The 12,906-nt window shown below is 42.9% G+C and overlaps 1 protein-coding gene across 4 annotated transcripts in view; it reads left to right on the forward strand.

Annotated features, from left to right (window-relative positions):
• Positions 1–12,906, forward strand: part of AP3D1 (adaptor related protein complex 3 subunit delta 1) — a 167,653-nt gene that overhangs the window by 753 nt on the left and 153,994 nt on the right. The window lies entirely within an intron of this gene.

Raw genomic sequence — 12,906 nt, forward strand, 5'->3', positions numbered from 1 at the left:
AAAGTACAGCGTGCAGCAATTTTTTTTTTTGCACATAAATGCACAACAAATGCATGTAAGGGCTTACTTACATGGGCCTGTATACCATTAAAGAGCAGTTTATTTCGGGGTCTCTTGACTTTAGGTAGCCCATTTAAAGTGATATTAAAGGCTATTATTAAAACAAAAAATATGTTATTCTTGCACACAGCAGTCCCTTGCCACCTCTTCTGGAGTCCCCCCCACTGGTGCTGTCCAATCCTCCTACTTACCTGATTGCACGGAGCGGTCACTTACCACCTCTTCTGGAGTCCCCCCCACTGGTGCTGTCCAATCCTCCTACTAACCTGATTGCACGGAGCGGTCCCTTACCACCTCTTCTGGAGTCCCCCCCACTGGTGCTGTCCAATCCTCCTACTTACCTGATTGCACGGAGCGGTCACTTACCACCTCTTCTGGAGTCCCCCCCACTGGTGCTGTCCAATCCTCCTACTAACCTGATTGCACGGAGCGGTCCCTTACCACCTCTTCTGGAGTCCCCCCCACTGGTGCTGTCCAATCCTCCTACTTACCTGATTGCACGGAGCGGTCCCTTACCACCTCTTCTGGAGTCCCCCCCACTGGTGCTGTCCAATCCTCCTACTTACCTGATTGCACGGAGCGGTCACTTACCACCTCTTCTGGAGTCCCCCCCACTGGTGCTGTCCAATCCTCCTACTTACCTGATTGCACGGAGCGGTCCCTTACCACCTCTTCTGGAGAACCCCCCCCCCCACTGGTGCTGTCCAGTCCTCCTCCTTACAAGTGCCCCCTCCGTAAGTTGTGTGCTGAGGGGGCACCTGTGCCGCCATGCTCCTGCTTCCATGGCCACACTCCCTGCCCCCTCCTCGTAGGATTTAAAGTGTAACTAAACCCTCCAAGCATTTTCAGGCAGGGAGGCTACTATCTTGGTCCCTGTTTGATCTTCGATGGCAATGATGCTGCACATGTTATTAGTTATGGGCCAGTCATTTGTTGGTTTGACAGTTTGGGGACCAAACAAATTGACAGTTATTGCCGGCATGTAATGTTTTTTTTTTTAACTGTTAAATCGATGGGTTTAGTTCTACTTTAACTGACCTCAGCAGTGTCTCCAGTGAGACTAGTAAGAGAAGGAGCAGTACTGTAGATGGGACAGTGCTGGGTAATATGAGGACCCAGGAAAGTGTTTGGGGAATGCATTAAGGTAAGAAACGTTTTTATCTTAAAACAGAGCTCCACCTAAAAGGGGGTTTGTCTGCCACCCCAGGAGGGATGGGGGCCAACTCCTCTTTTTAAAACCATTTAAAGGGCCATTTCATACTGCCCCTCTGAAATAGCAGAGCAGCTGGAGCGATTCAGCATTTCGGCCGCTCTGCATTGCCCCTACGCTAGGGGGCAGTATGGTACATGATAAATTGCATCGCACTGCTCCCTTTTTATTTTTTGTTTTGCACTAACTATTTGTACTGTACAGAATGTACACTTCATCCGTTGCATTGTGGGGCAGTGTGATGCACTGCTCTGCCCGACATTGCAGTGCGATTATGGTCCGTGCGCTGGGATAACATGTAGCATGTCTGCACTAGGCAGTGTTTCAGTGTAAATGGGACACATAGGAAACAATTGTTTCCTGTGTGTCCCTTCATTGACTGACTTTTTACAGTAAGGTAAAACGTTGGTCACCACATATAGTGTGAGTTGGCTCTGAGTCTATTGAGACACAGTGGCTGCACTAACACAGTCGCTTGTCCTAATGTGACAGGCATGCAGGTGAGAAAGGCAAATCCACTTTGCACTATAAGTGCACTTACAAGTGCAGTCGCTGTAGATCTGAAATGAGGGGAAGCTCTGCTGATTTTATCATCCAGTCATGTGCAAGCTAAAATGCTGTTTTTTTTTTAATTTTCCTTGCAAGTTCCCCTTACCACAGGGATGCATGGGTATGCAGGCAGACCCATTATTGTCAGTTGGGACACAGCCACTGCTCTCAATTCAACAGCCGTGCATGGCCCCACATTAACAGACTCCTTTTAACTTATAAAGAAACTTTTTTGGAGGAAGATTTATATACCAGAAACGCCCTGTTGCTATGTAGTCCTAATCTGCCACTTCCTGGTCCGCAGAGCTCCTTGTCACTTCCCCTCTCCCCTGTGCTCCTGGGAAATGATGTGCCATCATTTCTCAGGAGTCTGTGGGCAGTACTGTGATCAAAAATTGTCATTTCTTTATAGGATACAATGTGATTTATGGTGGATCACAGCACCATTCTTAAAAAGGGAAGAAAGCCATTTGTTGCCATAACAACGGGGTGGGATCTTCCTCCGTTGCCGCCCGTTATGGCAAATTTAGAAACAATAGGCGCTACAGTCGCTGGTGAATCGAGCATGCGCAAGATCGAAAGACACATTCTGTTTACCCAGCATGCACCTCTCCAACGCTTATCCAGGAAGAGATATTGATTGGGCTTCACATGCTCACAGTCATGATGGCAACGTCCACAACAGGAGGGAGAAACTTGCAAGTATTACATTTTATATTTTAGAAACATCCACATTTCACCTATCAATTAAAGAAGAAAAAAAAAAAAAAAGTTGTGCGGAACTCCGCTTTAACATGAATGGGACTGCTTGTACTGGGATCCATGCAACACATGAGCATCCCAATGCCTTTGCACATGTGTACACCCCTGTGCTCGAAGCCTACACTTTAACATCTAACATGAGGCAACTCGGTAAAAAAAAAATAATGCTAAAAATGTACCACAATCGCATGTAAACATGCAGGTAGAACCACTCACTGAAAATGGGGATTGCAATATAAATGAGCCCCTTAGGCTAACCGGGTGATGAAAGGCCTTATACTGTGTACTTCTGCAGCACTGATGGAAGCTTTACATTTCTGGTTAGTGATATATGTAGATGATATGGAAACATGGTTCCTCTGCTTGCTTCCATGTTATTCTCCTCCCGACTTGTAGCTCTGCCTAGTGCACGAGTCATGTTTTTCACTTCCTCTTTCCCAAACAATGAGATCCTTCAGTCCTAATTCACATCGTTAGCTGTACATACTGGGTTATCATTTGTGAATCAGAAGCATGCTCTAGGTTATTTTAATCAGATGATTCCATTTATTTTTAGAGACTTATGTGGGCTGGTCAGAGGCCTTCAAAAATGGTCACTACAGAATTTTCATATTTATAGTGATTAGTAAACCCTTGCCGGGGGAGGAGGAGAAAGTCCAAACCTGCATAGGATAAATCTTTTTTTTTTTTTTTTTTTTTCTTTTTCTTTAATGCGTCATCTTGGTTCTTGCAGTCAGTCCCCAAGTTGCTACCCTACCCCATTTTTTTATTGTCTCCTGTTAATGCTCTTGCATCAAGGAAGCATCAAAGAACTACCTAAAGTGTTCAACAGCTCCCTGGTAGTTCATTGAGAACTACAAGCCAACAGCTGCAAAGGCTGCCCTGTACTTGTAGTTATCACCTTCACAGAGCACTGGGAATGAATGATATGGGTGGGCGCACAGCCACTGTAAAAAAAATAAACAGTAACATGTTGCACCCTGAATACAGGTTTAGCATGTTACAAAAGGTGGACTTATCCTTTAAAGTTAACCTGTTTATAATGTGAGCAAATCAAATGGTGCATTAAATATGCGGAATAATCTTTATAGGTCATGTGACAAAAAACAGTGCATTTTTGATGCGCTCTTACTATGTTTTCAATGGGAGGTGCATTTTTGGTTCTTTTGCCAAATACTCACCAAAAATGCATCAAGTGGGATTTTTAACACCACTTCAAAAGGTGCCGATAATGGCCGACAATACATTCTTATTCGTTAAAATGGTAGTAAACCACCACTGGTCTTCTTTCTTCTTTTTTTTTTTTCACCCGCAAGGCAAAGCTATAATGTGCTAGCACATTATGTGAAACTTGGCTTAGAACTAAGCCCTCTAGCGTTGAACTGACGCGCTTCTATCTTCACCTGGTTTTCCTTCCGGTTTCACGGACTCTGACTGTGTGACTGGCCAGAGTCATGATGACATCACTCCCGTGCATGGGAGCCACTGTTTACAGCACAGGACTCTGAGGCTCGGTTCACATGTCAGGCTGCTTGCGATTCAGCCCGCATTTGGGCTGAACTCAGACCTGAAACAGACCAAATGATGCACATTGTTTTTCTGCAAACGCTCCAGATCTGCCGTGGAGATATGCTCACTGGTTTCATAGAGAGCCATTCAAAATCTCATGCTATTGCGAATTGGATGCTGGGAAACCCACATCCAGTTTGCAATGGTGTGAACTCAGCCTCAAGGAACGAACCGGGTGGCCATTCCTTCAGAGCGCATGCATCGTGACATTGCTGGCTCCATGTACATTAACCACCTCAATACAGGGCACTTACACCCCTTTCGTGCCCAGACCAATTTTCTGCTTTTCAGTGCTCTCACACTTTTACTCAGTCATGCAACACTGTACCCATATGGAATTTGCATCCTTTTTATTTTTTTTTTTTTTTTTACATGAATAGCTTTCTTTTGGTGCTATTTAATCACTAGTGTTTTTTTTTTTTTTTTGTGCTATAAATTAAAAAAGTAAATTTTGTGAAAAAAATGCCTTTTTCTTTGTTTCTGTCATAAAATGTTGCAAATTAGTAATTTTTCTTCATAAATGTTGGCAAAAATTTATACTGCTACATATCTTTGGTAAAAATAACCCAAATTAGTGTATATTATTTGGTCTTTGTGAAAGTTAGTCTACAAACTATGGCGCCAATCACTGAAAACTGATCACATCTGATCAGGCTTTCAGTACATCAGGTGTATCTCATTTTTTAAGACCCTTAGGCCCCTTTCACACTGAGGCGGGAGTGGCGTCAGCGGTAAAGCGGCGCTATTTTAGTTTTAGTGGCGGTATGCAGCCGCTATTGGAGGGGTTTTAACCCCCGCTAGCGGCCGGAAAAGGGTTAGAACCGCTCGCAAAGCGCCGCTTTGCCGGCGGTATTGCTGCGCTGCCCCATTGATTTCAATGGGTAGGAGCGGTGAATACACCACTCCAAACATGCGGCTAACAGGACTTTTTTCACCGTCCTGCTAGCGCACCGCTCCAGGCCTCTCACACTGGAGTGAAAGGGGCCAGATTTTTTCAGGCGCTATACAGGCGCTATTTGAAAAACGCCCCAGTGGGAAAGGGGCCTAAAGGCTCCTTCACACAGACGTGTCCGTGTACGGAGCCCGCTCTGCTCAGCGGGGGATCGCTCTGTTAATCGCTGCTGAGCAGTAAGATGACAGGTCTGTCTCTGCACACAGTGCAGGGACAGACCTGTCAGAGCACCGCTCTCCCCTATGGGGGATCGGATGACCATAGAGTCTGTCGTCACCCGATCCGATAAGCAGACGTATTGAAAAATAGGTCTTTTTTCCTTCACACTTTTTCAGATTGGAGCGGGTCTTATGTCAGCGGACATGTCACCGCTGACATGCGTCCCTCCATAGATCTCTATGGATTGTCCGTTCAGATCCCGCTTAAAAACTGACAGGCAGACCTGAACGGATCGTCTGTGTGAAAGGGGCCTAACAAGTCAGGAAAGTACAAATACCCCCCTAATGACAACTTTTTAGAAAGTAGACATTTCAAGGTATTAAGTAGCATAGTGAGTTTTTTTAAGTTGTATTTTTTTTACCCCACAAATCTTAGCAAAATTAATTTTTTTTTTTTTTTTTTTAAAACAAAATTGTCATATCAGGTTATTTCTCACACACAGCATATGCATACAACAATTTAAACTCCAAAATACATTCTACTACTCTACCCGAGTACGGCGATACCACATGTGAGACTTTTACAGTCTGACCACATACAGAGGCCCAACATTGATGTAGCACCTTCAGGTGTTCTAGGAGCATAAATGACACATCTCATTTCATATATTCTCTGAGGCATGGGCTGCAGATAGGTACTCGGGTAACTTGATGAGCTGCAGACAGGTACTTGGGTACTCTGATGGCCTGGTGACAGGTACTTGGGTACTCTGATGGCCTGGTGACAGGTACTTGGGTACTCTGATGGCCTGGTGACAGGTACTTGGGTACTCTGATGGCCTGGTGACAGGTACTTGGGTACTCTGATGGCCTGGTGACAGGTACTTGGGTACTCTGATGGCCTGGTGACAGGTACTCGGGTACTCTGATGGCCTGGTGACAGGTACGCCGATGGACTGTGACAGGTAGTCGGGTACTTTAGTGGGTGGTGACAGGTCCTCTTTATTGGGGGGGGGGGGGCGGGCGGCGCAATCTTTGTGTGTTGGTGTACACTGCAAGTGGTAGCAGGATGTTAACGCAATCTCCTTTTCACACACGATCGGTGTGTGAGGAGGTGGACCCGCCAATATCTCATTACCGTTCTGTTTACATTTAGTGATCGGCTGTGAAAGGATCACAGCCAATAACGTGGTAAACAGCCATGCCTCTGTGGCGAGCGGTGTCTCTGTGACATGCCGCCACCGAAGATACAGGGCTGCACGCACACGGTGGCTCTCGTGCTCTGTTTAAATGGACGGTTATCATATGATGCCCACCCAGAACAAGAGCCGCGCCGCCTGGCCGCCATATGGCGGGCGGCAAACGAAATATATATATAATATTTTTTTTTTTCTTTAAAACATCCATTTCGGCCAAGTGCATCCTGAATTTTTGATTTTGGTGCACCATTATATTAACAAAAAAAAAAAGTGCTGCGCTGCTAACACATCAAACTAAAAAATATGGTCAAAAATGAAATGCAAGAAATGGTACAATGTATATGTAAATTAAAATGCTATCTAATTCCACAACAGAATAAGTAAACACGCTACTGCCCTGCTAACATAAGGTGCAAAAAAAGAAATAACTAAAGACAAGTGACTCTCAGAGCCTCCTACTGCAATAAACAGCAATAATGAGCACAATACTGCCCTGCTAAGACAATGTACATAAATATCATGTAATAAAATTGTTCTAAAATTAAATGAATAATCAAAAATGAGTGCGTGAATAGATAAAAGTATACAATTGTGCAAAAGTTCAATCAGAAAGTGTTTGCAGTTCTCATTATTTCTGACCAAATTTTAGCTTGATGTGTTAGCTGCACAGTGCTGTTTTTATTATTTACTTTTTTTTTATGTGGAACACATTTTGGTGTTTGCAGCAGCTTATTTTAGGGTGTATTTTTTATTTATTTTTACTTCATTATTTTGGATGTTGAGTGGCAGTGCATTTGTTTCTTTCTGTATTTAGTGTTTACTTAAAGCGGAGCTCCACTCGAATTCCTACTCCTATGCCTATGTGATTATCTGGTTCTCTAATCGCTGGATATCCCCCTTACCTTGCTGCTGTCTTGTTCTCTTTTTTTCTTATTTAAATCTCCTGCTCCTGGAGATTCCAGAAAGGGGTGGTGCTGTTGCGGATATGGGTGGGGCTTCAGCGGCAGGTCAGCTCTTCCTGTCGGCCGCACGGGCTCCTGGGATAGTTTTTTCAATTTCCCAGGAGTCTGTGCGGCGCCTAGGCTCGAGTTCTCTCGTGCGCACATCTCAGTTGGGGCAGGACTTCCTAAGACGCCGCCCGTTGTGATGGCAACCTGAGTTGTTGTCAGCACTCGAGCGGTTTAATCTGCGCGAGATCGGAGATTATACGGGTGGTGCATGCTGGGACATTAGCAGCACAGTGTCCCAGAAGACAATGCCTGTGGGCTTCACATGCCCACAGGCAAAAGGGAAAACGTCAGGAGACGTTTTTTATAAAGGCTTTCTAAGACCGAAAAATGGCAGCAAGACACTTATCGAAAAAATAAAAGTAAGTTACATAATTAGAAAACTTAATTATTGCAATTAAGACGAGAAAAAAAAAAAAAAAAAAAACGGCGGTGGAACCCCGCTTTAATGACACCCCAGACACAGGTCCTAAATACAGTGTGTTTGCCTGCACTGGATTGCACACACTACTTTTGGGGTGTTAAGGCACAATTTCTGCCCATTCAAATGAATGAACTGAAATCGCACTGCCCAGGATCACATGTGAATTTTACAAGAACATACAGCGCATTTGTGTGCGATTTCATGTTGTGAAATCGCACACAATACTATGTATTGTACTATTGAACTATGAATGTACTATTCCACCAAATTTGACAGCTGTTAGCTATTGTCTGCAATGATTTGCCAATCTCATAAAGCCATCTTCTATTCACAATAGAAAACATCAAATATTTAAAAAATTATAAAAACTACCATTTAAAAAACAAAAACAAAAAACAAAAACCTTTATTTTGAAATTGATGCCCACAAGTCACCTGAAAAAATTGAGACAGGGCAACAAAGATGGCAAATTAAGTGGTACTAACATGGAAGAGCTGGAAGAACATTTTTCAACTAATTTTGGTTAATTGGCAACAGGTCCGTAACAAGATGGGTATAAAAAAAGAGCATCTTAGAGAGTTGGTGTCTCAGAAGTAAAGCTGGGCAGAAGTTCAATCTGCAAAATACTCTTTTTTTTTTTTTTTTTTTTTTTTTTTTTTTTTTTAAAAAGGGGGGAACTTTACCCATAACAATTTGATAATAATATTGTTCTTTAGTAGGAAACTTACATTCCACATTAACCACTTACAGACCGCCCGCTGTAGTTATACATCGCTACTGGCAGCTAGCTACCGTAAGCAGTTTACATAGGCAGACGGCCATTCTGCCTCTCTCAGGAGAGATCGCTGTGTCCAATAGGAGCGAGTCGCTGGTGGTGCACATCCCAGACCTGGAAGAAGCCGCAATGTACAGGTAGATTGTTATGCGCAGCCGGGCTGCCTGCCGCAGTAAATGTTTGGTGGGCGGTCCAGAACTGGTTAAGAATTATTCTACATTCTAGTGTAAACTATAAATTGCCTCCAGCATGGCTGCTGCTCTTTCTTGCTAGAGGCTGATATTTTTCTTAAGCCCAGGACCCCTGAACAGCAGTAAATCTGCCTTTAGTGGCTCTGATTTTACAGCACAATGCCAAAAAGCAAGAGAGCATGTGCAGAGAAAGGTTAGGCCATGTACTGGATTTTAAACAGTATAGACACTTTTTTAATGTTTTACATAGCTATACCTACAAAAAGGGCCAGCCTTTAGTGATCTAGAAGGACTTAATTTCCTGACTAAAGATCTATCATGCAAAGAATTAGCCATATCTGAACATGATTCAGATATGCTGCCATCTTCTCTAGGCCAAAACTCATTTCAAATGGTCTGTTGCAAATTGGAAAACTTTACTATGGCCCGATGAATTGAAATGGGACTTTTTTTTTTTTTTTTTTTTTTTTTTTTTTTTTTTGGCAGCCATGGGCACTACATCCTCCCGCCTAGAGAGGGACCTTCCAGCTTAGCACAAAAATACTATATATTTGATGGATAGGGTGCATTATTGTGTGTGAAATGGGCAGCTTGCACATCTGGAAAGGCACCATCAGTGCTGAAAGATGTATCCAGGTTTTAGAGCAGCGTATACTCCCATCAAAACATCTTTTTCAGGGAAGGCCTTACATATTTCAGCAGGACAATGCTAAACTGCATACTGCATCTATGCCTTAACTATCTTGCCTGCTGTCCAGACCTTTCATCAATTGAAAATATTTCACCGATCTGATTTGACCGAGCAACACATTTTAGATTTTTCTTTTTTGTTGGGTGCTTAGCTTATTTCCATATTGGCATCCACCTATATTTAAAAACTAAACAACACTGCCTTGACATTTTGACAGAATTCTTTCATATTTTAGTACACTTAATAAAATTACATAGTTGCTTACCGTTATTCATTAGTCTTTGTATTATAAGTTAATGTATGGAAAAATATCTCAGGAAGTAATTCTTGGCAGAATCTCCATTCATTCCTATGGAGAGGACATCTGTTGTGGATTCCAACAGTACAAGGCCTCACAATAGAAATCAATGAAGGTTCTTTGCATGTATGAGGAAGAGGAGTCCAGTAAGGAGTTTCTGCAGCAGCGGCTCTTAACATGTTGCAGAGCCAAGGTCTGAGGAGCAAGGACAGGTTAGTATAACACTTGCTAGTGGGTGTCATGTTAGGGATAACTGTATTAATAGTACAACTATATATTAAGAAAATAAAAAGGATTTCTTGTTTTAACTATTTATTTTTATTTTTTTATATTTTCAATGATTTATTTTTTTACTTATTTTTTTGACCGTATATAAACTTCAGCTGTTACTGTGCAAAACACAGTGACATTTGAGCCTGGCAGGTTAGTTTTGTAACCAAACTCATGTGACTGTAGTGATCGAGAACCAATGATTCTCAATAGTGTAAGATCAGCAATATCAGTGACAGCACAGTATCAAAACATGGTGCCTACACTGCTGCATGCTCCTAGTTCCACTACAGAATACAGATCAATATCTACTGTTCCTGGGAAGCTTACATTGTAGTTTTGCTGCTTTTTCAAAGCTAATGTGTTGCTACAGAACACCTCCCCTATGTTAGAGGCAGGAGGTTATGTAGTACAAACAACCTTTTTGACCTAGGAGTATGGAAGTACTTATTCTCCATAGGTACTGTAAAGATAATGGACAGAGGGATAAAACTTACTGTCTGCTGGCCAAGCTCTGCTGTTTCTCGTTTCCTAGCATAGTCTTATGTAGCTGCTGTGGGAATTGGGAAGGGTGGAGGGAGGGGTTGCAGGGGAATACCATAAAGTGTCTTTTGAGTGACATCTGAGTCTGCTGGTGCGGTGACATCACATCCATGATGGCGGCACCCAGAAGCTGTCTCTGGGCTTTTGGACATGCACACAAAGACTTTTACAGATAAAAAACATGCACAAAATATGTTAGCTGTTCATAATATGGTAAGATTGTTTTATTGACTGATTTGGCAACAATAGCATTTATTAAAAATGTCCCCCCAATGCACACATACAGTAGATGCCCATGCACCTGTGCTATGGTGTACCACAAGATGGATGGAGAGAGTTATGTAAGTTCCACTCAATGGATTGATGTTCTTGTAAATTTGCTAAGGTCAGCTAAGCTTCCAGTCACACAAACTCCCCTTCTATCCATCTATTCCTCTGGCTAGAGCTGCACGATTCGGTCTAAAATGAGAATCACAATTTTTTTTGCTTAGAAGATGGATCACGATTCTCGTGGCATAACATCTTTCACATTAAAACAAAAAAAAAATTGGGCTGAATTTACGGTTTCGTGCTTTTTCATTGAAGTGAATTTTTTCCCTAATAATTGCATTTGAAAAACCGCTGGGCAAATACAGTGTGACATAAAATATTGCAGCAATTGCCTTTTTATTCCCTAGGGTCTCTGCTAAAATATATATAATTTTTGGGGGTTCCAAGTAATTTTCTAGCAAAAAATATTGATTTCAACTTAGAGGGAGTCCACCTAAAAAATTTTCATTAAGAGCCAGCAGCTACAAATACTGGACACTAATAAATGGACACTTGCCTTTCCTGGAGTCCAGTGATGTCAGCAGCTGAAGCCGAGCAATCGATTTGCTCTCGCCTGCTGCCGGTGCCATTCTTGGTGAGGGAATCGGGAAGTGAAGCATTGAGGCTTCACATCCTGGTTCCCTAGTGTGCATTCGCGAGTCGCGCAGCGCAATGAGGATGGTCCGCGCTGCCTCTGGGACCCGTGTGTGTCCCAGCAGACAGTGCGGCGGGACAGGAAGAGGCATAGACTCCCATGGGAGTCTATGCCTGGAAGTGGGTGCAAATAACTGTTTTAGACAGGTATCTGCACCCCCTCCCCCCTGAAAGGTGTCAAATGTGACACCGGAGGGGGGAGGGTTCCGAAAAGCGGAGGTTCAAATTTTGTGTGAACCCACGCTTTAAGAAAGCTGTGTCAGAAAAAGATTTAGACTTTAAGTGGTTAAACTTCCTGCATTTACACTTGTTGAAAATTTGGCAGTCAGCCTGGATTATTTATCTGCACAGATGTTCTATCCCTTTGATCTAAGAAGAAAGCTTAGTTACAATGTTGCAAGTTAAAAAAAAAAAAAACTTGTCAGACTGCCTGGTTGTTTTCTTTTGACAGCTGAGTGAGCAGATAGTTTCTCCACTTGTTTATATGAAAGAATCTGCAACCTCTGCAGCAGAGATGTCAGAGGGGGTGAATCGAGATCACAATTTTTTTACGATTAATTGTGCAGCTCTACCTCTGGCCAATGCATTTCTGCATTCAAGCAAAAAGTACCCCTTCTAACAGTTTTTCACCTACCTCAATCTGTGTCCCTTGCCAATGTCTGAGGGTGGAGACTGGTCATCCAGTACTTTAGTCTGTGCCCGCGCTGGCTGAACCCTTTACAGTGATGTAGTTGTCCTCTGCAGTATTCTGGTGCCTAAGTGGTCACTGGATAGTGTTCAGGTCATTAACGTAGCTGCTTGGGTACCCAAAGAAGGATCCTCTCACTCTAATGTAGAATGAGGAGAAGATTTTGGACCCGGCACTTCAGGTGACCATAAATTTAGGTAAGCAAAGTGATATTTTAGATAACTTTTATTTTTTGGCAGCAATTGGTTCTTAGATGTGGTGGCAGCATAAGAATTCCTGTCCTAGGCTGACAATTCTCATGTACTGTACTGTATCTCTCTGGAGGAGCATTGCCACACTAGGGTTTTACTACAACCCCCCCCCCCCCCCCCCCAACTCGTCTCCATTGCATACAGTAAATGGGAGTTTTTCTGTAGGTCATGTCATGATCTATAAGTTGTATTTTTTTTTTTATTTTTTTTTTAACAGATAAAACAAATCCCTTTTAACTGGCAGACAGAAACCGGGCATTGTCACTCCTTAACAGGAAGTGCCAGAACATTACCTTCATGGCAGGAACATCCACTGTTATTTTTTTTAAACGTGGCAGATTAACCA

Source organism: Lithobates pipiens, unplaced genomic scaffold (assembly GCF_037356315.1).
Source record: "Lithobates pipiens isolate NorthernLeopardFrog02 unplaced genomic scaffold, aLitPip1_a1.2 Scaffold_13, whole genome shotgun sequence".
Lineage (NCBI taxonomy): Eukaryota > Metazoa > Chordata > Amphibia > Anura > Ranidae > Lithobates > Lithobates pipiens.